General features: G+C 41.1%; 1 protein-coding gene across 1 annotated transcript in view; it reads left to right on the plus strand.

Annotated features, from left to right (window-relative positions):
• Positions 1 to 6,720: 6,720 nt before the first annotated feature.
• The window catches only part of SACS (sacsin molecular chaperone), a 52,561-nt gene continuing 36,591 nt past the window's right edge, over positions 6,721 to 22,690 (plus strand). Inside the window, exon 1 of the mRNA XM_015852084.2 lies at positions 6,721 to 6,949. The gene's annotated coding sequence lies outside the window, so the exon portion shown is untranslated. The remainder of the gene's footprint in view (positions 6,950 to 22,690) is intronic.

Below are 22,690 nucleotides of genomic sequence, written 5' to 3' on the forward strand. Positions count from 1 at the left end.
AGGTATTTCTGAAGATCATGGAGAAGTCTGATCTTCACCCACTTAGGGATGAGTTTCTATATCGATTGCTTTGGGCCCTGTAACTGACTTTAGCATGATGAGATGAGAGAAGAAGAGGAGGAGGAAAGATGGAAGAAAACTCCATTTACATTCTAACTACTACAGAATGCTACAGAGGTCAGAAAGAAAAAGCTACTGATTAAAAAGGCAAATAACTGAAGGTGAACAAGAATTTCACCATGAGAAGGTTGTCTGAGACCAACATGCTTGTTTACCTCACAGACGAAATGGGATGTAAGAGGCAAAGCTGTCTGTCACATAGGTTATGGAACATGGTTGTCTGAGAAGAAAATACTTCTTAACTTTGTGCTTAGGGATCAGTTTGTGTTAAAAATATAGAATTAGAGTGCAGAAAAAACATGCAGAAAAGGAAAAATCTCATGGAAAAAAAGAGTAGAGCTTTTCTGGATGATAAATGAGAAGTGTCCAGGAGCCTAAAAACCTCTTCTGCTACCTGGTTGTTTACCCATTGTCATTTCTGATGATCAGTCACAATTTTTTCTTTACTTTCTTTTCGATGAACAAACTAAACAGGATTAACCTCTCCACTGAAAATGAACATTGTTTTTCTAATATTTCTGCTAAGGATTTACAATGATGAATAGCAAGATATATATTTTGGAACACAATATGTAGGATTATGTGAAAATCAAATATATAGATTTCATAAACTTAAGCTGTATCTTGTACATTATTTCACTGTTTATTACAATAATAGATCTTTTCTCTGACTGCAGGATGGAGGCAGTGTGGGCTCAGTGGGAGTGCAGTCTGACTATTGCTGCTAGTTTGTCTTCAAGACCCATTTTAATAGCCTTCCTAGGTATTAGCTAGGTATTAATACCCTAGGTATTAGCTAGCACTACTGAGAGGAAATATTTTATCCTCATGAAGGAAATACCCTTTTGTAAATAAGCCGAGCCTGGATGTAGCACAGCTCTCAGATGGTTGCTGGAGAACATTCTGCAAGTTCTACTCATTCTCCATTTTTCAAACACTTCCACAAATCCCTGCTGCAGTAAACAAAGAAAATAAGCTCATAGCAGGAAAAGCTGAATCATTATTTGCATTTCTGTTCAACACAAAAGAGGTCATGCTGGCATCCTTCCAGACAGAAACTACACAGAGCGGCCACCTTAAAGTGAAGAATGTAGAAAAGGTTAAAAAGGGAATAAATGAAATGAGGAGTAAGAGTTTAATGAGGCCAAATGCCTCTCCTGGGCATTTTCAGCGAGAAATTCATTAAAGAGCTCGGGAATTAAATGCCTGAAAGATATGACTGCCATCTACAAGAAGGGTCATAAGGAGGATCTGAGGAACTACAGGCCCATCAGCCTGACCGCAGTGCAGGAAACATTATGGATCATCTTGTGTGAGATCACATGGCACGTGTGGGACAACGAGGAGGTCAGGCCTGATCAGTAGGGGTTCATGAATGTTGTCAGTGTAATTTGTGCCTCTCATACATAAACGTAGAGCAGCAGCATATAAAGATACTGGAAATCCTATCTGTTCAGATTCCCAAAGGGATTTTTAGTTCTTTGCCAAAGGCTTTTTAGGAGATGTATATACTTACAGGGTAAGACCGCATGGATAAGTGGATACAGATAGTTGAAAGTCAGAAAGTAGCAGTCAATAGTCAAAAATAGTCAATGTATGCTGTGGGAGATGGAGAGGTCAGCTCAGCCTCATCGAATATCGACTCACTGATAAGGAGGCTCTGGAAAGGAGGCAGAAGGTCTGAATAAACAGGGGTGTTTGGTACCTAGCCACAAGATAAGCTCTCTGCTTGTTATGGAATTTACTTGCTTTCTAGCCAATGGATTGTTAGTGGAAATGTACTGAATGCGCATGTTAGAATATAAAAGGCTTGCTTAGAAGAATAAGCAGGGATACACAAGATGATGCAGATACACATCATGATCATGATCATCACAGCAATAAAGAAATCTTCCTGGCATGAGAACCTTGTGTTGTGTTGCTAACTCGCAAACATACACTACATACATTAATACATATTTGCAGTATATAGCATTTGTATGCATATATGTGCACTCCACCATGTTCCTAAGATGCAGTGCAGATGCAATGCTAAGTTTTGCACTCTGCTGAGCACTGCTGTCCCACTACCTGCTATGACATGGCTTCAGCTTCTGGTACACAGCTGCTTCATGTGTTCATGTGCTTCATGTTCATGTGGCCACTTTCCCACTGAACCTGTGCTGAGCTAACTGACTTTCATGGCCTTTTTACACTTACTGTGGAGTTTTGCCCATCAGTGTTGCCAGCATGAATAGTAGAAAAAGCCTGTATCCTGGATTTCAACACTTGGTGTTGAAACCAGCTCTTCAGTTCAGCTGTTCCCACCTATTTCTAGGACACAGAGAGGGCTGTGTGCATGTCAGTGGTTAATGCATCAAGTGCCCTCTGTAATGGGGTCAGTCAGGCTGCGTGGCTCCATCCGGGCTGTGTGCCATGGGCTGACAGAGCTGGCTTTTGCATTTTAGTGAGAGAGTGAATGCATCGTGATCATTGTTTTAATTTCCCTGCCTGGAGTTCTTACTTGATAATCCAGTCTTTTTATGACTTCTCCTATTCAGATGAGATATTAATTTTTCCATTGCTGCGGAGATACAAACACTAAATTTTTTTTCATATGATTCCATGAATACGTGAAACATGCATGTGTATGTTTTAATTATAAAACATATAGTTAATGAAAAAGAAGCAAAGAAACTTGTCAAGATAATCTTAGTTTGCATTCAAATACTGAGGAGCTGTACAGTTCCACAGTGTTGGTAGTATTGTCACAGCCTGGGCTGCCCACGTTCTGATCACACTGGCTGCAGAAGATCAGATTGGTGTTTTAATCATCCAAATGGTGATAGCTTGGCCCCACTGACATTATAGTCATTGCACAAACTGCCCAGGCAAGATGGTGTTTTAATTATCCTGAATCACGGTCTGGAAATATTTAATATTTCTTTAACTTGTCAGGTATGCCAAGATTTCTACCTTAGATACCATCAACTGTAAAATACAGGAAGCACCATTTTGATTTAAGAGAGTATCAGACTTGAGAGCTTAGGAGTGTTTGCACTCACTGTATTGAATATTGTCTCTTTCCCATCATTCTCTCTCTATCTCTCTCTCATTTTATTTATTTTTTTTCTTTTTAAACATTTCTTTCCCTCCTTCCACTTTAAACCTCACGTGAGTCACTTGGACCACACTGTGGTGGAATGTTTGTTGATCCAGGCATTACAATATTGTGTGATCTTAGGACAACAACTAACTAACACAGCCCCAGATATTTAACTTCATATCATAGAGTCACAGAATCAGAGGCCTGTAGAGATCGGAGGGGACCTCGAGAGATCATCAAGTCCAACCCCCCTGCTAAAGCAGATTTCCCACAGCAAGACACACAGGTAAATATGTTAGAAAACTTTTCTTTTTCAACTGATACTTTAAAAAATCAATTCAGATCATCACCAGTCCTATTTATTGTTACATGTCTTTCATCAGTTATCTGCTTAACACTCATCTGCTTCAACAGCTTCTTCACTGCTACACAGCGCACATCACTGGCAGATGGAATTAGCAGGAAGGTTTAATAGCCAAGCCTCATTTTAGTCCAGCTTTACTTTAGTCTGGGAATGCATGGTGTTGGGAAGACTGATTTGGAGGAAATTGCCAGTTTTCCTGTGACAGCTTAGAAGTGTGACCTTGCAGTGCCTGGAAATCTTAATCAAATAGTTTATGATTTTGAGCTCTCATTACAAAATAAAGAATGTGGTTAGGATATTGAATTTTGCATCATATTCCACATAACAGCTAGGACACCTCTTCTAAGATTTTCCATAAAGTCAAAGAAGTTAAAGCTCCCTCATAACAGCTGAACTGGGTCTGTCACAGAAATTAAACACACAGTGATTTGAGGAGGATTTCAGCTCACCTCACTCAGGCGCCCGGGCTGTGTGTGGATGATGAAACTCTGTGCTCAGCATGGAGAGCTTTGCAGTGGCACGGGGGCTGAGCATGGACATGTAGTCTGGAATTCCGGCTCTCCCCAAGTCATTAAGGGAGAAGGAAGATGAAATGTGAAAAGTAGAGAAGAATGGTCCTGACAGGGTACTTTTGTGAGCCATTAGCAATGTGGGCAGTCCCTGCAAGCAACTGCCTGCACTCTGTCTATGTCCAAACTTATGCCAGATGAAATGGCATCAGCCACTCTTCTAGTCTGATTATGATTTCCACAGCTGGGATGGTGAATTCATCAATTAAATGTCTATTGTTGCCTTTGTTTCAGAATGTCCCTGGAGGGGAAATTCAACCTTCACCTGCTTCCCACCAGGAAGCCCAGCTGCTTCTGCAGCCCCAGCTTCCAGACAGAAGGCTGCCTAGGCTCCTTTGTAGGAAGATCCTTTATAAACAGTTCTCAGACCTTTTCTTTCTTTCTTTTTTCTTTTATTTTTTAAATTTTATTTTTTTATTTTTTTATTTTTTTATTTTTTTTCCCTGTAGAAAGTGAATTTTTAAGGAGGGATGTGATTCAGAAAGGATTTAAGCAATCCATGAGAGTGTGCATGCTAAACATTCTCAATGTTTTCTTCCCCCATTGCCTCTTCTCACTATCATGCTTTCCTTGGCTCCATTCCCAGCTCCACAAGGACTCTTTTTCCTTATGGTGTCTAACACTGATGCAAAGATGCCATTGATGCCACCCCACTGCCCTGCATAGCTGATGCCATCACTGACCTGAATGGCTGTGGCCTAGGTGTGTGCCTCACTTGTAGCCAGGCCATATGCCCAGCATGCCATCGCAACAGAAGCAAGACCCTGAGCAGCTAAACTTAGGAGTGAGATGACAGCTGGATGAGATCATTGTGCTGTAGGAGCTTATCCAGCGGCCTAATGCTTTGGAGGCTGGCATGGCATGTTTTCGTGGCCAAACAGTCTAGTCTGCCTGGTTACAATGCCCTTTTGTTTACTTGAACTCTGAGAGGATTTCATACAGTGATCAGGGAGAACTTTGGTAGAGCTGAGATGTAATCACCAGGAAAATATGTTTTCCCTCGTCTCTGTGCAACAAAATGCAACAGGGTAAGGCCAAATTTCATGTTTACTTATGTTCAGCACCTCTTGACCTTCATAAACAGGGCTGTACCTGTGAGGATGCTGGCCTGGTAAGCTGATTGTATGTAAACTCCAAGCGTTATGGTAACACTTAATTTCACTTCCTATTGGAAATACTTTTACAAGAAACATTAAGGAAAAGTTCCTTAAGAGACTGCTATCCTTTAATAAAACCCTGCAAATACTCCTTAGTGTTTGCAGCATTGCTTTAACCTTCAACGTGATAGAAGTCAGCCTCAGCTTCTTGGCAGGAAAACAGGTCTTTTTTAAGCAAAAGCAGCAGAGTCATAGTAAAGTCCACGAGTTCTTTAAGGAGGAGCCCTCTGCCTGTACAAAGCTGCAATACTGTTGTTTTCCTCCTCTCAGTGGCTGTTTTCTGCACCTTTGCAGATATTACTCCGTAGACAAATGAGTTCTGGTTTATCTTGCTGTGGCCAAGGACTGCAGAGGGAGTTAGAGCACCAGGCTCCCTAGAAATCCCCAGTTTCATACTTAATGTGAGTCCTGAAACCTCTGTGATGTGCTACATTAGTATAATATTTTAAAGGGAAATGGAAAGAAATTGTTTGTGTTTCTGGCAGTGGGTTGCTGGGCCACGGGCATGGATACCACTCTGCACTGACATGTGGAACACCAAACAGCAGGGCTGGCAAGATTAGAAGAGCATTCAGAGTTATCTCAGTTTCCCTTGGAGGACAATCTGATACCTTAACATGGGTGACTGGCAAGTGAGAGAACAAAAAACAAAACAAAAAAACCAACACAACAAAACACCTTAGAAATGCTGTAAATAGTACAAACTTCATTTCCATTCAAGCTCATGTCTGAGAGCCCAGAGGCTTCTGAGGTCTGCTTTATGAACTGGAGAGGAATAAGAATTGGAATGCAAAGTACATAAGGAGCTAAGCTTTAAAATGTGTAAATGATTCAAAATGCCCCAACACAATAAAGAGAGAGCAAACTCAGGGCACTGCTGGTAATACACAGAATTCTGAGTCTTGATGTAATCGATGCTGAAGAAACCAACTTGGGGAGTCCTAAAGAGCACAAGCATTGCACACTTCTGCAGAATAAAGGGGTCCAAAGCAGAATAGCTATGGTGATTCCTAAGGCTGCTCCACAGACAAAAGGTTTTCAGGGGGACAAATTGTGACCATTTTAAGTATAACACACACCTCTAACACAGCAGAACAGCTCAAAAATGAAATCAATAAAGAATGTGGCATTTCTGCCGCATGAACTGAGAAATAAAAAAGCAGAAAGTGGAGAAATTGAGCAGCAAAATGGTGGCAGTAGATGAGAATGGAACAAAAGAGAACAAAACTCCAAGTTAGCTGTGCTACAGGATGTATTTGCTTCAATTACGAGGTATGCCACGAGTGTTGGCAGTCTGTATCTGTAATATCGTCCTGTATTAGTCAACTCCCCCATGCCTGCAGTTTGCATTGTGCTGCTGAAACATGAGGTCGGATCATATCTCTTTAAAAGAAAAAAAGCAAAACCCAGGCTGGGAAGGGGGAGCCAGAGCTCTGCTGCATTGGGCTGCTCCCAGACACAGAGGCTGCAGCAGTGGTCACGCATCCCTCCGCAGCTTGCTGATTTTGCAAGAGGAGGAAGAAGGATCATTTTGCGGTCCAGATGCTGTCAAACACAAGCAACCAGTGGAAGAAATGGCACAATGAGCAGACAAGCATGTGGAAGCAGTTTATGAAGGAATAGTTAAACACACAGCTTTGTCCCAGCCGATGCTGTAAGTATGAGCTCAATTGCAGATCCAGCGGTCTCTGTATCTTTCTGTGGGAGATGTTTTACGGGCATCCTGATGCTTTGGGAGGTATTTCACTGATATTGTGGTGCTTTTAGCACTCACATAATAGTGCATCGAGCCAAATAGCAGCATTTCCTGCATCTTGACAGGGTTTTCGGGTGACTCATGAGCTGCAGTACGCTGGCAGGGTGGGTGAAACATAGGGCTCTGCATAGGAACATGTTCTCTGTTCCGGATGGCTCACCCGGGCTCCCCGCTGCAGCCGTGCAGTGCTGCAGTACCACCCTGTTTCTGCACCGGCCTTTGGAGCTCAGTGCTGCCTTCAGGCACAGGGGGACACAGTACATTATTTCATGCTACAGTGGCTGACCTAATTTTCAGAAATCTAACAATTATTCATTATGCAACCTTACTTCGCACACAGTGCCCTGTTCTTAATTTTCCTTATGTATGCAGTTGTAGAAAGCGTATGAAATTCCAAGAGCTTAACATGGTACCTTTGGGAGGCTGGATCCTAATGCAGCTCTATGAGTGCGCCAAGTATGATTATTATTCACAGGAATGAACATTTTCCTGCCTTTTGTTCTCTCTCTAGCTGAGGTAGATATATGCTTTTTTAAATGCAAACATTTGTTCTTATGGAAATGCAGTGTTTTGTTTCCTGGCAGATGATTTGATACCTTTTGTTCCCCATCTGCTCCCAGGACCTAAATCAAGCTTTAGATTTGGCTTTAGTGCCGGCTTTCAAATCAAATTCAGAAAGCAAAAGCTGTGGGCAAGTTTATTGCAATCTGTTTCTGAGGAAATTGTTTGGTATCCAGGCTTTTTTTTAATTATTATTTTTTCATTACAGTTAAAATTGTCTGTGCAGCAGTGTGAAAAACTAAGTCATGAGTATCTTCCTCATTCTTTATAAGAATATTGTTTCTGCTTTAATCTGCCTGAGTATGTGTAGGGCTGTGCTGAGTTGTTCATAAGCGAAGATTTCCATCTTTTTGATGGCCCCTGCAGCTGTACGTTGGTACTCACCAGCTGCTGCAGGACCCCCAGGGAGATCTCACTCCAGCATCAGGGAGGTGGCAGAAGGGGGGGATGTGCTGAGCAGCCCTGCTGGCGTGTCAGGGAGGGTGAGTAGGTGATGTAAGGAGTCATCATCTTCTGTGCATCTCTTCTGGGACCTGGCAGAGCCGCTGATGCTGGGAAGTAAATACTCTCTTCTGACCCTGTCATGCTGGGGACATGCCGCCCATTCACTGAGAAACCCACAGGGATCTTTTCTCATCGGTGCTCTCGGTGTTGTCCTCACCTCACAGCTCTGTGACAATTCATTTGCAAAGCAAATTCTTATTGCTTGCTAACCAAAACTGAATTATAAGAGGCCCAGTTTAGCCCTTAATTAGCTTATTGAAAAACATCATTACCTAAGGAGTGGCCAGAAGGAAATGTGAATACTGAGGCTGTGGCATTGCCAGTGTTTGCTCTTGTCCCTTTCGTTCCTATGCAAGGATTGTCACCAACACTATGTAGCATCTCTGGTTAGAAATAGAATTTTCAAAGATGAAGAGAGTAATCGTTTGCTTTGTCATTGTGCAGGTTATACGAATACAAACAGAATACAAAAAGCCAGTCCCACGTAGAGAATTTCTGTTCCCACAGAAAACGTGCAGGACCATGACATAATTTAATTAGATAAAATTGTTTTATAGGCTGCTTACTGTTGTGTGAAGGCAGTGGGAAAAGTTCAGCTCCTGTGTACTTCCATTGTTTTCAGTAGAATTACACTGGGGTGGACTTGGCATTTTTGGGGCCAACTGGAAAAGCATTTCTTTCTCTGAACCTTTTACTTGATTGTTTTCCAGCTTCTCAGACATGAATTTTTATGGACTTCAGGGCAACAGGCCAAGATTCATACAAAAATAAAACGAAGGACCTCAGATGCCCAAGATCATGCTTGCTTGAGGCTCCATGTAGTCAGTGGAAGCACAGGAGCGATTCCCAGAAAACTGACAGACCACATACCTAAAATGAGCTAGAGGTCATTGCGCTCACAGTGACCGGGGCTTTGAAACAACTGCATTACATTTTACATTAAAGTATATGATAGTGTAGGTTTTTGTAATCCAAATGCGCTTTTTCTTGAAGAAATTTTACATTAAGTGTCTAGCTGCCCAGTTTGTTTAAACTCTTAGGATAATGCACAGAAATGGAAATGCATTAAATGGAAATTAATGGAAATGCATTTTCCATCACTTTCTTAAGTATGCATGTCAGATTTCCAAGTATTTGATATTTGGGAAGATTTAATCTTTGTAGAAATAAGTATTGAATTGTTCAGCAGTAATTTTTGTTACTTATGCAGTCCAGCAATTACTTCTGCCTCAACTAAGAAATACAAGGTGCATGTTAATTTGTTGCAGCAGCTTTTTTTCTGTTACTCATATTCCAGTTTTTCACATCACTGTGTTACTAATGGCTATACATGCATTTTGGCTGTCTTGAACTAAATCTTTAAACAAAGTGGTCTAATTTATTAGCACTTTCCTAGTTTTTTTGGCCATTTCAACAGTTATTCTTTGGAATTTTTATCCAGAGCTGTGTAAGGAAGATTTCAGTCTGTCTATGAAGACCTAAATGTAGCCATGCACAAAAAACCCTACAATCTTTAAGTTGGCCCAGAAATAAATGAGGCTTAACTGTTTTCCTTAAGCTTACCTATAGAAATTTTCTCCACCAAGATGAAACCAAAATAGATGGGTGATGATTACACTCAGGACATGGTGGAACAGCTGTTGTGAGCTTCTCTGGTGACCTCTCAGGAGGGGATGAATATGCATAGGCTCCTCTTACCTGTAAGGTTCAGCAACTTTTTCCTTACAGAGAGTATATCTAGTTGCATAACACAGAATCATTGAATTGCAGGGGTTGGAAGGGACCTCAAGAGATCATCGAGTCCAACCCCCTGCTAAAGCAGGTTCCCTACAGTAGGTCATGCAGGTAGGTGTCCAGATGGGTCTTAACTGTCTCCATAGAAGGAGGCTGCACAACTTCTCTGGGCAGCCTGTTCCAGTTCTCCATCACCCTTACCATAAAGTTCGTCCATATATTGGTATGGAACTTCTACATTCCAGTTTTAGGCCATATCTCCTGAGGCCGTATTTCACCTATCTGAAATGAGACAGATGGCAGAAAATAGCTAAGGCCTGAGTTTATCCCTGGGCATCCACAAAGAAGGAAATAGTAATGTTAGTATTTACATTACCAGTTTTAGTTAAAGCTTTTATTGAAGTAGCTTATGCCTCATGTAATTATTTTAGGATGAGCTAATATGCCTGGCTGCATATTTGCTAGTTATATGTGGTACATGCTGAAGCTTTGCGACATTAACATAAAAATCACATTCACGTTTTAACCAGTGTAAACTGAGATCTTCGAGAACATGACAGCAGGTTCAGAGTGGTCTGGTATGCTTTACAAGCAGGCACCAGCTGTCGTCTTCTTGCATAAAATCACACTATGAAAAAGCTGCAAATGTCAGGAGATGTCTGGAAACCCCATGGGACAGGAGGAGGATTGGAGCTTTGTGCTCTCAATCCTTTCCGTTACCACTTGCGCTTCCCCCATAAACTGCCCCATCTGAATCTTTCCTTTTTTAATTCTTTCTTCCATATAATTGTTTTTCTCCCTCTCAGGCCAACTGCTGCATGAATTACCACTTCTGATCTACCGTCATTATTTTTTGTAACGGCAGTAGCCCTGTCCTGCCTCAGTTCCCAAACAGCATCTCACATTTCTCCTATTCCCCGAGGTTGGATTTGGAGGCACTGACCATACCTGGGCTGCAAAATAAGAAAGACAGGGAAGAGAAACCTGCCCAAGCCCTTAGTAATCTCCTTTGTGCTTGGTGGCACAGCCAAGCTCATGCCTAGACTGGGACCAGCGTGAGCATATTGAGCCATGGTCTCTGGCAAGACCTGTTCATTGACAAGAGACAGAGCAGGTGGTGTGCTGTAAGGTGATCTTTGCACTGTAGAGTGATGTGGACCCTTTTCAGGCACTAACAAGTAATTCTGACCTTGTCATGTTCATGTTGGTCTGGCACCGGAAGCCTGTCTCCTGATATAGGCTTTGGCTAGGCCAGCAGTCCTGTGCCCACAACAGTGCTGATCCACTAGAACAAAGCAGACTTCAGAGCTGAAGAACTTAAAGTGATTTTTAGTTTGCTCTGGACAGATGTAGGTCTGTCAGTGTTGAACACACCCCTTTAAATTGTATTGGTTGTTTGATGTTTATCCAGCATTTGTATATGTACACATTGGGACTTCCTCCAAACAACAGTCAAGTCATCAGCTTGGGACATACACAATTATATGCAATAAACTATTTGGCTATATATGTTACAGAGCACTCTACTGCAGAAAAATGGATTATTAGACCTGAAAGGGCTTTTTCATCTTTCCTAAAAGCCACAAAAAGTGATTTATTTCATTTTCTCATGAGCTCTGATGAGGATGATGTCAGCCAAGTTGTATGTGCTCTGTGTTATAAATAATAAATGAGAATGACCACATCTCTTTCTCTAATGCATTAGTGTTATAGCTGGATGTAAAAGGCAGCAGCCTGCTCTATATGGGAGATAATGGAATTGCTCTGATGTGACTGAAAGTATTGATCTTGGGGGCTCCTGCCTGACACCCTATGTCTCAATCTCTATCATCTCCCTTACCATGTTGTAAAACCACAAAACACCTGGAAATAGGAGAACAGAGTCCATGTTCTTTTTGGTCTCTAAAATTTAGAATATACAAATCTTCTAAAAAGCCTTTCAGTGGACCTTCGATCCTTAGTTATTAATTTAACAACTCCAATCTGAAATACACTTCTCTTTTCCTTCTTCCTTTCTCCTGCAGTACTTGCAGAGAGAGCTTTGTTGTTGTAAGCTTCTCATTAATCATAATTTTCACTAATAGGCTGCTGCTTAATCAACTAGTTCCAACCACTCTGCAAACACTCATGGATGCTTCTTTATGATACTCCTGTAGCTTAATATAGTTGCTTGTGAATAATGCTATTTCTGTTTCGTGTGCTAAAAGATTCCTGCTCATTTCCATCTTTCACCATTCTAACATTCTTAATTAGGAAAAACAGCACTGAAATGACTGCTTAGAAAACAAAATATCTAATTGGGCATGTTGTGAAGCAACAGGAGTAATGGAAGAGATGTCAAATCTTGTGCATGCCAAATCTTGGCAGAGCTGTCCTAAGAATATTTTTAAACAACAGTTGTTGTCATGAATAACAGCTGCTAAACATGCTGTATTTCCATGCTTTCATACTGATTTGCAGCAACTGCAAAGGAGTTAACTATTCTCAGCTTTGAAAAAATTTTCTCCTCGCCATTTAAATCCTGAATCCAGCCAAGCCTGTGTATTAATTTTCTTGCTTCTGCAACATTTGGCATTCCCAGACGTAAATTTTCAGCATAGTGTGTCTCAGTTTAGAGATGAACCCTCCTGCTTACAGAGGAGATGTTCATATAGATAAATTATCTTGTTAAAAGCATGCTAGTCAGACAGAAAATGCCACGCCATTTGTCTTCAGTTTTGGCTGACAAATGGCACAGATGGCTGTCATACTCTGTCCATACTTCTTTAAGCATGTCCTGATCTTAAGAGCCTCTTCCAGCTGCATTTAAATAGGAGCCAGCTTAGAGGGCCAGGAGAGAAGGCAGTAAGTGTGTTTACTTCTGATTAACATCAGTAACTGAAAATAAAGTTCAGCCCTGTAACAATTGCTTTAGGGGGGTTTATCAGTTGGCCTAAAAAAATACTCTGTGTCAGGTAGATGAGCAGCACTATGAGTCACAGTGTCTTGGAATCATCATGGTTAGAAAAGACCTCCAAGATCTTCTTGGTGCCTTTCTCACTACTGTGTCCATTGCTGAAGACACTCTTTTTACTCTGCAGAAACATTTTATTGCCTGTAATGTGGAACTGTATTGCAGGAGGAACACGATGCTACCTGCAAGTCATTCCCTGTATTTTCTTAGTGATTTCCTTTGTCCTTAACAGGAGTAGTGAAGGTATACAGCATTAAAACTGTGAGAGTAACTTTATGCTACAAAAGTAGGATTTTTGTGCAACTTCACTGTCATTACTTCAGGCCTTTTTGACCTAAAAAGGGCCCTCCCCCAAACGTTTCAAGAGTACAGGATTGCCACATGGAGTAGAGAGTCCCTACCAACTGGTGCTAATGGGTAGGAAATTGTAGATGGCTTTATTTTCTCCATGCTTTTCTGCATTACTGTTTCGTCAAAAATATCCTATAGAACTCTATTTAGGTAATAAAGTATGAAAAGTAGTCAGTCTTTTAGCCATTCAGGTGTTCTGGCAAGTCTGTAACTTGTAACAAGTATTGTACTATGTTTCTAGGCTAGGCATTAGGTACTGCGACTCTTGTTATCTGGGAACTGTGAATGACTGTCCTAGGAAATTTCCAAGACAATTAGAAAGTCTCTGCAGTTCAAAAAGGCCAAGGAACATTTTACTTGTCTGCTATAACACCTAAATATCTAAATACCAAGTACTAACCACTCATACTGGTCAAACGTTAGGCATACGTTGTGGTAAATCTGATGTTATGTGCTTGGCCTTGATAGTTTTGTCTCTGAGGCAGCCAGACTCCAGAGCACTTCAGAGAGGGAGGATGGCACTGAAGAGGGCTTCTCCTTTGTTTCCACATGTAGCACTGGCTATCAGTGTAGGTTATATATATGTTCCGTAGGTCAGAACATAAATTAAAGGTCCTCATTTTGCAGCTGCGGCCTGTTCATTTAGATGGTGTTATGTGTTTGCAGACTGCTGCTGATTACTTGACTCCTTCTAACAGGTGCAGGTGAAGTACCCTTATCTTAGTTTTGATAATTTTCCGCAACTATAACAAGCAAATACCTACTACAAAATATTTAGCTTCCTGCTTGAAATCAGGCAGTCCTGTGCTATGTCTGGGCACAAGGCAAACACAACAAAATCAACATCAACATTGAAATTCCCTGCCAGCTGACTGGACAAACTTATCTATATTAGGTTACTAGATAATGTACTGAGCCTGCAATTTGTTCATATCATCATTCTCTAAAAGCCAGATCATCATATTACACACTGCTGTGGGAGTGATCTTCTGTTTTAGACTACACTAAAACATTTTTGACTTAATGCCAAAAAAAAAAAGCATCTGTTTTTGCTTTATACTCACACACTTCGCAAATTCGAGATGCATGAGTGAGCTCTCTTTTAAAATAAAGCTTTGTTGCCACCACTGAGGCATTCCCAAACTACAAATGGAAGATTATTTCATTTTATCCAGTTCTGAAGGAGAAATTGGGTATGTCTTCAGGTCAATGAACTCAGTTACCACCAGATAAGAGGGCAGATATAAATTTCAGTGTTGAGAGCTTTTCCCCACCTTTCCTAGCTGCCAGTTTCTAGATACTCAAATTTAGATGCTGTCAGCTTAGATGTCCCAAGTGATTTCCAGGGCTTGGCTGTGCACTGCTGGGTTGGAAAAGATCTCCAGGAACAGAGCAGTGCTCTGATGTCAGAGGCTGTGAGATCCTTCTTTGGATAAAAGCTGATCAGTCTCCAAAGCCAATACTTTACTCATTTCTACTCTTGGAAGGCTGCCTGGGAACCTCACTGCTTTTTTGATTCATTCACTATTCTGGGAAATTTAAACTTATGTATTTATATGCTCACATCCTCTAGTATTTTAAATAGCTCTTCTTTCCTATCCGTGCACATCCAGTTATTAGATTTTCAAAAAATAATCTTACCTGTACTCTGCTATCTTCTCTTTGATTCTGTCTGGGTAAACAGGACAGTTTCTCTTAGTCTCTGCTTAAAGGATAGGATTTTGATTCCCTTAGCTGTCCTTGTGGTGATGGAATCAGGCTTATTTTTTAAACTGTGAGGTGGCATCTTTCCTTGTATATGTTGATTGTTGATTGTTTTAAATTGATTGATCATTTTTGTCTGCTTTAGACATTTGAACATAGACAAATACTTAATTATTTGTTAACATCCAAAACAAACAATAACATAAATACATCATTCTAAATCTGCAAAATGCGTGTCAGGGTTACCAACAGACTTAACGCATTTGTTATGATAATCTTTTGTGTACAACACAGTAAAGTGCCTCTATGTGGCCACAGAGGATATCTGTTTTCCCTTGTATTTCAGAATCAAAATCAGAATGATTTTACTAATTCAAACAAAACACAATTAAAATAAAGATGAAGGGAAGGAAATCACTGGGGAAACTTGCTCCACTTTGGAGAACCATGTTGTCTCCACTCTGGACTGACCACTTCTGATCTTGTATTGCAGCTGGTATATTTATCCTGAAATGTATTTTCTGTACTAAAGCTTTGTTCCTATCCTGTCCTTGGTGTAGTTTCTCACCAGGGCCTCATGAGAAATAACTGATTGCCAGGTATTTCATGAACTCTTGTACAAGCAAGCCTGCACAGATCAATATGTTGCTGCCATGGGCGATGCAGACAAGCTCAGGTACCAGAAATTGTATTGCTGCCTTTAGCCCAGAGATAGCTATGAGACTAAATGCATACTGCTTTACAGAGAGCAGAACTTACCGATTAAGCTGGGTATCTCTAAATGGCATCAACTTTTGCAGTCAAGCCATAATCCATATTTATGCTATTTTTTTTTTTCCTCTGCTTAATAACCACATTGTTCCTATGTTCAGTTTGTTTGCTAATGCAGAGCTCTTCTAATTTCTGCACTGTGGTTTACAGATAGTCTCAGTTTCCTGTTTCACTGGAAAACTCATCAAATGGTTGAGAACTAACTCTCAGCAGGGCTAGTTCTCCTTCTTCTTGTCCTCCTGTGAGGCACCTACTGCTTTCACTTTCAGAGGAAAGATCCTCACACCTCTGGGTTTCTGGAGAGCAGCAGTTCTGATGAACATTTAAATGCTTGGCCTATTTTTGGCCAGCTTTTTTCTCCAGCTGTTAAGTGTTGCTCAGAAGTCACTCTGAAACATCCACATTGGGTATCTAAGATCACTTCATCAGAACTCAGGTAAGGGATTCTTTATGTATAGTTCAGCCACACAGTCCCAGACAGTTACTGTAGGATTATTTGAATACCACAGAATCTGACTGCAAATTTCCCGTGTTCCATGGTGTGGAGCAGTGGTGATCACAGCCTGATGTCCTCACATAATGTTGAGCTGTGTGGAGGTACCAGCTTTATAGTGAGAACCACGTGGCTATCAGCTATGCTTGCTGCAGCAGCTGCACTGCTGGGTTCTTGTGCTCTGTTTCGTCTGGTTTTGGAGCTACTTCACCGTTTACTGCTGCAGGCCATTGTTTTTTTTTTTTTTTCTCCTATTAAAACATAATACTGAGATCTAAACCAGCTGTAATTGATTTTTCATGCTTTTCTGAACTTCTCAAGAAATCACTGAGGAAATGTGAGTGTTGAACTAAAATGTTTTGGTTTCAATCTGCAAGAAAACTGCATAACTTAAATCTTTTATCTTGGTGATCACTTCCTTTTTGCAAACAGTTCTTGGTGTACTTGTTTAGGTAGACACGAACACATAACTTTCTGCACTGTCATCTGGCTTGTTATATGTGCTTGATTTAACGCATTACAAATACTCTCCTTGGAAGATGTGGGGAGATGGGGCCTAACGACTTTCAGAAACAGACTGGATCATTGAATTCATGGACTCACATATCACTGCCACATTGTTATTTTAGCTACCCCTCAAACATAGGCTCTTTGGAAAAATCCTGCTGTCTGTAGCAACTATCCTAGACAAATATGGTCCTCTGCTCTCTGTGGTTTATTTTTACAAATTTTTGGCATAAAAATAAGTCTTATTTGATTGGAGGAAATAGTCTTAAGTTGTGCCAGAGGAGATTTAGATTGGATTCCTTCTATACTACAAAACTGCAGTTATCTAGTTGCAGGCCCCATAGTCCCATATAATAGGTTGCTCTGGTAGGCATACATACAGATCTTGAATATCTCCACAGAAGGAGACTCCACTACCTCTCTGGGCACCCTTACCATAAAGAAGTTCTTTTGCATGTTAGTACAGAATTTCCTATGTGCAAGTTTTAGGCCTTTACATCTTGTAAAGATGATAGGTCACTATGCACCACCAAGAGCTTGGCTTCATCCATTTGCCTCCCACCTCCAATTAGAATTTAGTAGAAGCATATACCATATCACCTCTCAGTTTTCTTTCCCCCAAGCTGAACAGCCACAGGTGACTGAGCCTTTCCTCAAAAGGGAGATGCTCCAGGCCCCTTAACATCTTTATAGCCCTCTGCTGAACTTCTGCTAGGAGATCCTGGTCTTTTTTCAGAGGGGGAGCCCAAAACTGGACACAGAAGTCTAAATGTGGCCTTATCAGGGCAGAATAGAGGGAGAAGATCACCTCCCTAGACCTACTGGCCATGTTCTTTTTAATGGCCAGGATCCCATTGGCCTTCTTGGCCACAAAGGCACGCTGCTAGCTCATGGACAACCTGTTGTCCACCATGACATCCAGTTCTTTCCCTGCAGAGCTCCTCTCCAGCAAGTCATCCCCTAACCTGTACTGGTGCATGTGGTTATCCCTCCCCAGGTGCATGACTCTACACTTGCTGTTAAACCTCATCTGGTTCTTCCCTGCCCAACTCTCCAGTCTATCCAGGTCTTGTTGAATGGCAGCACAGCTTTCTGGTGTGTCAGCCACTCCTTCCAGCTGTGTATCATCAGCAAAATTACAGAGGTTAGACTTTATTCCTTTATTCAGGTCATTAGTGAAGTTGTTGAACAAGACCAGACCCAGCACCGACCCCTCTGGGGAACACCGCTAACAACAGGCCTCCAACCAGAGGCATTAATAATTAATTAGCATTAATAATATAATACCAGTAGCATCTATGGTGATGATGCCATCAACAGTACTAAAGAACTGACATTTTGGAATGCTTTTAGTTTACTCATAAAATTATATGTAAAAATGAAAGAATGAAACACCACATTTTGCACAATAATATAAATGCAGAAATGTATACTTGTGTGATGACACTGATTTATATTTACTGATGGCCCGGACTGCACATTTCAGTTACTGGGCTGCACCAAAGCTGTCAAGACAATAAACATATTAAAGGCACATCTACTCCACTGCCAGCATTTCTAGTTTGTTGGAATGTTATCATATTACAATGTATCAGGTCTGTCTCAAATTTCTACAGGACAGCTATCTCTGAGAAGCAACTTAGTATATTTTTGTCATACTTGCAGTTGTGTGCTAACCTTGAATTTAGTTTAACCTTTGATAGAAATGAATTTAAAACCCAGCTATTATACTATGCATACACAGGAACAATTTGCATTTAAGACATGCTTATTTTCTCAGATTATTTATTTATTTATTTATCTTCGACTCTTATCTGCTTTCTCAGGAATGTAAGCTCTATAAAAATCTGTTTCAGGATTTCTTTAATGCTCTATGAGTGAAACACTAGAGTTCAAATTTTCTGAGCAGTTACATATATCATTTTTCATAAAGTCTCACTTCTGTATAAATTACTGTAGGCTGTTCTGCATGTTTACCTTACTCTGTCCACAGTATCCAGCAGCGAGAGTTCTGAAGTTCACGTTAGAGTTCACGTTTTTGACATAGTGTGGAAGTTGTGTAGCTGCACAAAGAACTGCCAACCCATTTTGTGCTCATTTTTGCTGCAGCTAAGGATCTGGACTCATTCACCCCTATTGCATTGAGTAGGATTAAACTATGAGCATTAAACCTGTCATATGCTCCTGCCTAACAAATCCAGGAAAAGGAGGAAATTTAGTAAAACAGTGGGGCCATTCTGCATTTACAATGGCATGTAGGAGATTAGAAATTAGCTCTGAGGTGACCTCATAATACCTGAGATTGGAGATTAGACCTCAGGAAAACGTGGTTTTGCATCTGCTAGCACTGATTTATGAGCCTTCACTTTTGCCAGATATCTTAGCTTTTTTCCTTTTAAAGTGATGCATTTTATGTTCATGAGCTTAATACACAGGAGTGAAAGTTTTTAGCATGTGTAACAGTGCCTATCTGCCTGTATTTGCTGTTAAAATCATTCTTGGTGGAATCAAGCTGGATGTCACGTTCATGGGATATGATTAAATTGTACATTCTTCATTCAGTTTACACATCACTAGCAAAGCATTTTTGAAGGAGAAAGAAACATTATTATTAAAAAAAAAAAAGTGCTTTTCTTGCATTTCCTTTACTTGTGGACTCTTTATTCTCATTATGCTGTAGGCAAAACTAAGCATTTATTAAGCATTGTGATAGGACCCCTACCTATGGCTTCATATCTACAACTAATTGCAGGCATTTGTAGAACTGAAGATTGTTTTTACAGATTGACTACTAAACATCTTCTCTTCTCCAAAATTCAAATAAAGACAAAATTCTCCAGTAAAATTTGTTTCCTTTTAAAAGCTAATGAATTCTGTCATAGAAAACTGAAGTAGGCAATGTTTGTAACTGTATTTTTTTTTTTCTAGGGGAGAGGCATGGTTGTGTTTATACTAATGAATTAAATGAATGGTGTCAGACATTGGGGCTGAGTATGATGTGAAGTTACCAGGTAGCCTACATGGCAACTTCAGGCAGTGAAGAAGAGTAAGGTCAGGAAGTCAGTGTGCCAGGGTCTTTTGATGCCTGTCTGACAGCCAATTTGTCTCTCTTTCTTACCATGTGAGACAACATGGAGATGAATTTGTCAGAGTCTTTCTAGGAGTGTAAAATGATCTGGTAGCAAACTGATAATGCCAAGTGGTCACATCCATGCAGGCAAGGCCAAGTTCCGTCAAGGACTATCAGAATGATTTGCCAAGGTAGAGATGTCACTTCACATGATGATTTAGCTTAATCTGCTGCTAATTAATTGAGCTTAAGTTTCCTTTGAGTACTTTTAGACCTATCCAAGGTATTGCCATCAAATATCCTACAAGGATTTTTTATTTTTCTAAGGCTATGTTAGTACAAGTAACACGTCAACAGCCAGTCACATATGTACTATTTGAAACAAAGGGATTCTCAGTGTCCTACGATAAATACTCATGGCAATTACTGACTTACTGTGATTAGAGATTTAGCTAGAGTCTCATCAGCATGCAGGTCATGCACAGTGGTTTGTGCAAAATCATGCACAAAATCACAATGAGTTAAAAAGCTTCTCCACAGCAACATAATAAAGGACAATCTTTGAAAGGCCAAATCTAGAAATAGAGTAGTGTATGAGAAAATGTGTCACTCACTAATTGTGGAGAGGCTGTCTCTTAAATCATAATTAGCTTTCTATCGTAAACCTATTTTTACTTTTTCCTTCCCCTACAAAATTGAAGCTGCTCAAATAACTTCTAGTGCTTTTTAGGTATGATTTTACTAATGTTTATTTTTTAGGGGAAATAGTATAGGCTGGCCTGGTCTTCTAGCAATTGATGCATCAGAGTGCCAGAATCCTCTTGTGTTTAGCTTTCCACTGCAATCTAAATGCTTTTCCTTGCTGCTCTCCTCCCATTGGCAACTCATTAATCAGCAGAGCTGCACTGGTTTCATTAATTCCAGAGGAAGTTCTTCATACCTGTGCAAATGAGACTGGATTTCATAGAATCACAAGGTTGGAAAGGACCTACAAGATCATCTAGTCCAACTGTCCTCCCATTAGCATTGCTACCACAAGCCACTAAACTGTATCTCGTAGCTCCTCATCCAGACACCTCTTGAACACTGCCAGGGATGGTGACTCTACCACCTCCCTGGGCAGCCATTCCAGTGCCTGACCACTCTCTGAGAGAAAAAGATTTTCCTTATGTCTAATCTAAACCTTCCTTATGTCTAATCTAGATCTCTTCTGGTTCATCTTGTGGCCATTTCCTCAGATCCTGTTTGTTGCCTAGGAGAAGAGGCTGAACCCCTCCTCATCCTAATCTTCCTTCAGGAAGTTGTAGAGTGAAATGAGGTCTCCCCTGAGTCTCCTCCAGACTAAACAACCCCAGTTCCCTCAGCTACTCCTCATAAGACTTGTGCTCCAAACCCCTCACCAGTTTCACTGCCTTTCTCTGGACACGTTCCAGGGCCTCAATGTCTTTCTTGTAGTGAGGGGCCCAAAACTGAACACAGTGCTTGAGGTGCAGCCTCACAAGTGCTGAGTACAGGGGGATGATTACCTCCCTGCTCCTGATGGCCATACTATTTCTAATGCTGTCCAGGATGCTGTTGGCCCCCTTGGCCACCTGGGCACACTGTTGGCTCATGTTCAGCCGAGCATCAACCAACACCCCCAGGGCCCTTTCCTCTTCACAGTCATCCAGCCACTCAGTCCCAAGCCTATAGCGCTGCATGGGGTTATTGTGGACAAAGAGCAGGACCCGGCACTTGGCCTTGTTGAACCTCATCCCATTCACCTCAACCCAGCAATCCTGCTTATCTAGATCCCTCTGAAGGGCCTCCCTACCCTTGGGCAGATAGACATCACCTCCCAGGTTCACGTCATTTGCAAACTTACTGAGTTTTAGACCTCATCTAGGTCATCAATAAAGATATTAAACAAGATGGGTCCCTGGGGGGCACCACTTGTAATGGGTCACCAGCTGGACTTAACTCCATTAACCACTACCTGCTGGGCATGGCCCTCTAGCCAGTTCCTTACCCAAAGAAGGGTATACCTGTCTAGGCCACGGGCAACCAGTTTTCCTAGAATACTATGAGAGACTGTGTCAGAGGCTTTGCTGAAATCTAGGTAGACTACATTAAAAGCCTTTCCCTTGTATACCAGTCTGGTCACCCAGTTGTAGAAGGAGATGAGGTTGTTCGAGCACAATCTACCTTTCATGATCCAATGCTGGCTGGGCCTGATCCCCTGGATGCCATGCATGTGCTGTGTGATCTCAGCCAAGATGATTTGCTCCATAACTTTCCCTGATACTGAGGTCAGGCTGGCAGGCCTGTAGTTCCCCAGATCCTCCTTACAGCCCTTCTTGTAGATAGGAGTCACATCAGCAAGCCTCCAGTCCTCTGGGACCTCTCCAGACAACCAGGAGCACTGGTAGATGGCAGAGCAGCTTGGCAATCATCCCTGCCAATTCCCTCAGCACCATAGGATGGAGCTCATCTGGTCTCGTTTGCATGACTGTTGCTTAAGTCTATATCTCTTCATCATGGAACTTTTGTTTGGCTAGCATCTTTACAAAGAAAAATTTATATTTAAGACTTTTAGGAACATGTTATGTCAAGCTATGTTCTCTGTGATCATGCATTCAAAATTCATTTTCAGTCCATATCCTTTGATACTTGTTAATTTACTGAAGAGATAAATTTCCAAATATTGGGAAAAAAACCCTCAGCCCACCAATTCTAACCTCCTTTCTCCTTTGCCATGTATATTTCAATATCATACTTAAACATTAAACTAGATTTACCTTTTGCAGTTTATCCAGTTGTTTCCCTTTCTGGGTCAGGAAAAAAGGGCTTTCTGCATTACTGTTTGAAGAGAGTTATACACAACTGCACATTATATGAGGACTTGCAAATACCATCAGAGGCTCAGAGATGGTTTACATTTGCACAGATGCTGAACATTAATGGAATACCAGTCTTTCTCCCAACTCTCTCAGACATACTTTCCTTTGGCAA

Source organism: Coturnix japonica, chromosome 1, assembly GCF_001577835.2.
Source record: "Coturnix japonica isolate 7356 chromosome 1, Coturnix japonica 2.1, whole genome shotgun sequence".
Classification (NCBI taxonomy): domain Eukaryota; kingdom Metazoa; phylum Chordata; class Aves; order Galliformes; family Phasianidae; genus Coturnix; species Coturnix japonica.